We start from the raw sequence: 5,299 nt of genomic DNA on the forward strand, positions 1-5,299 counted from the left end.
ACTTCCTATTTGCTAGTAGCCTAAGGGTCTATTGCAGCTACGCGCGGACAGGATTGTCATTTTTTTTTTACCTATGCTGATAGCCTTGAGAGTCTATTTCAGCTTTACCTTGTCGTGTAGGTGAGCTTACGGGGCTCAAACCGAGAGTGTTGCTAACGCTGGCCCTAGCAAAAGCCGTGCTTCGCAGAATCTACCACCGGTACGGAAACGCGATCCACTGAGAAGATTGTCATTGATAGAGTAACGCAGTAAGGAAAAAAATAGTGTTTAAAACACATAATTTTATAAAATTACTAGCTGACCCGGCAAACATTATTTTGCCATATATAAGATTTCTAGGGAATTTCTAGTGTAGAAAAAAAACTAACTTATTGTAAGTGTGTAAGGATGTGGTAAATGAGTGAAAGAGGTATGTGGGGCTGTGAACGATGAGGGAATATATAATTAAAATAACAAAACCCATTCAACCACATAATACATCATTATAACAAAAAAAAGTCCAAATAAAAAAAAATTGTTAGGGGTGGACAACCCTAATCACTTAGGGGTATGAAAAATAGATAGTAGTCGATTCTCAGGCTTACTGAATATGCATAAAAAAATTCATGAGAATCGGTCAAGTGGTTTCGGAGGAGTATGGGAACGAACATTGTGACACGAGAATTTTATATATTAGATTATAACCGTAATTAGTCAGTTAACTGGTAGTACCGCTCTGACATGGGCTGTGGTGTCATCCCAAAAATAAAGAATATATTGCAAAATTAATATTTGGAAAAACCTAGGAAAAACTATAACAAATATTCATAAAATTCAATATATCATATACTACGAAATCAATATAAGTAGGTACTTAATTTTAGTGTTAGCAATATATATCATGTTTTTTATGAATCAAATTGGCTTAATGATGTATTCAGTTTTAAGCTAGTTTTTTAACAAAGTTTATAATTATTAATATTTATTAGCAATTAGCAATTATTTCTGCTTACTAATGTTTTTTTAGAATAATATATAGAAATAATATAAAGAATAATAGAAAAAATTCATATCACATCTGTATTTTTTATTAAGATGCCTTATAAAAGTTGTTTTTTAATTACTTTTTTTCAAATATTTTTAGATACATGACTAAATATATTTCAAGGAATTACTTAAACAATAAGAAGGCGTAAATCACTCTTTTTCGCAATATTTTTATGAAATCTGATAAATATTTTATTCTCGTATTTTTTGGTAATTTAGCTTTCCAAGAAATTTACGTTCCTAAACGCCATTAATACTGTCTCGGAGAAATACGCAGTACAACCTGCTATATTACAAGTTAACGCTTTTTTGGTTCTGCATTTGATTTGTTTATGTGCGAGTTGTGTTGTGAAATATTTACTTTTATAAATCACTAGCGACCCGCCCTCGCTTCGCTTCGGAAACATTAAAACACACATGAAACCAAAAAAAATAATAAAAAAAAATGAAAAAAAAGTAGCCTATGTTCATCAAGGACAATGTCGGCTTCTAATGAAAAAATAATTTTTCAAATCGGTCCAGTAGTTTCGGAGCCTATTCGAAACAAACAAACAAACAAATCTTTCCTCTTTATAATATTAGTATAGATATTCGCGAACACTGGTACAGTTGCTTTAATATTTGTGCGTCACCATAGAAAATTATTTATACTAGTGGTCCCCCGGTAGTGGAAATTCGACTATAATTAATTGAAATCAAAAGTTTGTACACTATTATGATTCAATTGTCAGACTATTATAGGTCTATAATCACAAATTTCGCCAAGACTACACATTAGACAAATATTAATAAAGGTAAATAATTTACTCTCAATTTGACAACAGACTATACATAAGCAAAAAGAAAAGTTTGACAATAAACAGATAGTACGCATGCGTGTGTGTGACAAATACATGGTAGTGTGTGTAATGTTTTTATTTATTGATTTAATGTATTTCTATTGTATTCTACACTCCTTCTTTCTTTATAAGTGTGGGAAATTTAATACTCCTTCGTCCGCGCAATCTTCGTAAAAAGGGGTACAAAGTTTTTGGTTCACGTATTATAGTTATGTAATATACCTATACTAGCTGACCCGGCAAACACTTTTTACTGGTGGTAGGACCTCTTGTGAGTCCGCGCGGATAGGTACCACCGCCCTGCTTATTTCTGCCGTGAAGCAGTAATGCGTTTCGGTTTGAAGGGTGGGGTAGCCGTTGTAACTATACTGAAACTTTAGAACTTGTATCTCAAGGTGGGTGGCGCGTCTACGTTGTAGATGTCTATGGGCTCCAGTAACCACTTAACATCAGGTGGGCTGTGAGCTCGTCCACCCATCTACGCAATAAAAATAAAATAAAAAAAACATTGTTTTGCCATATATAAGATTTCTAGGGAATTTCTAGTGTAGAAAAAAAAAACTAACTTATTGTAAGTGTGTAAGGATGTGGTACATGAGTGAAAGAGGTATGTAGTGCTGTGAACGATGAGGGAATATATAATAAAAATAACAAAACCTCATTCAACCACGACTCATTATAACAAAAAAAAAAGTCCAAATAAAAAAAAAAAATGTTAGGGGTGGACAACCCTAATCACTTAGGGGTATGAAAAATAGATAGTAGCCGATTCTCAGGCTTACTGAATATGCATAAAAAATTTCATGAGAATCGGTTAAGCGGTTTCGGAGGAGTATGGGAACGAACATTGTGACACGAGAATTTTATATATTAGATTATAGTTATGTAAAAGTTATATGTGATATTATATTCGTTGTCTGGTGTATATAATCTAAGCGAATGGAGTCATCAAATTTGCATAACGTGGAGAGATAAGATAGACATAACGGCCTGAATATTAGCACCGATTTCATTTTTAAAAAAAACTGGTCTAAAAGTTGATTGTGACAACGACCGTTCTATTCATCAGGCTGAAATGTATTTTTATTGCATGTGTAGATAGCATACAGCCCAACTGATAGATAGATAGATTAGTCAGCTGTCCTCGAGAACATCAGCAATGCTAGAAGCAAAGCTAAGTTGTCTGTATTTTTTTTTTCCTACCTAAGCTGATAGCCTTGAGAGGCTATATCAGCGTCGCCTTAACTAGTAGGTGAGCTCACGGGGCTCAAATCTGATGACGTTGCTAACACGAAGAGCAAGAGCCGTGCTTCGCTGAATCTGCCACCGGATCAGTAACGCGACCCACTGAGAAGATCCGGCGAGAAACTCAGTGGGCTGTGTCTGAGGGTTAATTTACTCGTCGAGCCCTTCGTCGCGAGCAAGCGACGGGTTCGAAGAGAACGATGACCGGTGCTTGGGGTACCTAGAAGCACCGTTAGTGGATCGGGAGGATCCGAAATGACGTGTTGGGGGTGACGTCGACTGCTTTCCATTCTGTCCGCAGGATCGGGAATGTAGTTACCGGCGGCCACGATGAGAGGGTTCTCGTGTCGTGCCGCTTTATGGAAGTGGAACTCTGTCACTAATGACTCGTTCAAACCTCGTTTGAAGAAGGACATAATTTGAGCGGTGAAAGGCGGCACCCCTCGGTGACAGCAATTAGGAAACACTATCCGTGATTGTTGGCATGGCTGAAATATGCAAAATGTTGAAACACACATATAGGCTCTCGCACTCTATTTTAATGCATCAGATTGTAACATAATATTATGTCAACATATTTCTACACGTTTATTTCAACATATTTCCTGTTTCTTCGTGTTGCATCGCTTCAATACTACTTCGGTGGCACTATCGATATTATTCGATAACCATAAACAACTGTCATCCCGCGTGCTTAGTGCGAGATTTTTTACGTTCTCGATAGCGTAAAGGTTAACTGAAAGGAGACTGAAACGATTACATACATTTTTGGGCCCGAATGTAACGTGATGAAACTAATATGAATGAATAGATTCAGATTTATCAGTACCTTGTTGAAAATTTTAAAAGTTTTCTCAATCTGAGAGCCGAGTTAATCAAGATTTAGTAAAAGTTAGGTTATGTTACAATCTCTTTAAAAGAGCTGAATAATAACTTATTTAAGCATAAGTAAATGTTTATTATATCCATTGGATAATCTTTTAAATGTCATAATAAGAATGAACATCAATGATATATATCAGGTATAGAATATGGAATTGCCATCCCACAATAAACACAGCGATCCATAATTTCAACAGTATCCAATGCAACAATTTCAAGTCAAACGTGTGAGCGATCTTCGGTGTCCAGTGTAGAAGCAATTGTCGTACAAGGCTGGCAGAGTTGGAATCCGTAATAATAAAGCAGTGATCGTCGAAAATATAAAAACAGCCCGATAGATACACACTCAAAATGCGTCGAAGATACAAAACGAGTATAGCAGAAAAAACCAACAAGCGCCAAAAAATAATTGTATAATCTATGAACAAACGTCATGTCAGCTTACTGTCAAAGCTGTCATCAAAAATACAATCGATTTTAATCGATTTGAAATCGATAATCATATTACTTTGTTAAGTAATAATAGACTTTTTCTTCATTTATGTATTCTTCACTTGTATACAACAAGTATAAATCGCTCATTTAATTACTTTGCATTAATTACCTAGTGCAATGTTTTTCTTTTTATAATCCTGTAATCGATTAATTAAATCGATCACACCGTTATACCGACTAAAACTAACTTTCTCATTTTTCTCCGGTCCCAGAAAGAGGATTGAGGTGATTTTTTATATTCTTATATAAAAAAATATGACAAATTTTTTAGACTACATTCCAAGTTATTACATTTTTGGCCCACGATTTTCCGTCTCCTTTGTATGTATTCCAAAGAACAGCGCCCCTAGTGGTAAACGTAGGCAAACGTTTCAACTCCATACAAATTTGAGTTAACTTTTACGCTATCGAGAACGTTAAAAAAATCGAACTCAGCACATTTTCCACGAAATCTGTTAAGTATCCGAAACGTTGCAAATCTTCATTAGAAACTTTAAACGTGTAAATATAAATATACTACATATGTATATCTAAATTTTACTAATAAGTTAAATAATACAATCATCACACAATAATTCATACTTTTATTTTTTACCGAGCCTATAGAATTTCGTAAGCAATAATATAATCTTCTTCCTATTCGTACACTCTTGACAGAGTGGTCGTGGCCATGCATCAGTCGGATCCTGCGATACCGATACTCTCGCGGTGCGACGCCATGTGGCACGATGTTTCGCAGAGTGAGAGCAAACATTTATGTTGGAGTGAGTCACAGATTTTATGAGGTCGGTCCATCGTGTTGGAGATCGTCC

The sequence above is a fragment of the Bombyx mandarina genome, chromosome 12, assembly GCF_030267445.1.
Source record: "Bombyx mandarina strain Sakado chromosome 12, ASM3026744v2".
NCBI classification, from domain to species: domain Eukaryota; kingdom Metazoa; phylum Arthropoda; class Insecta; order Lepidoptera; family Bombycidae; genus Bombyx; species Bombyx mandarina.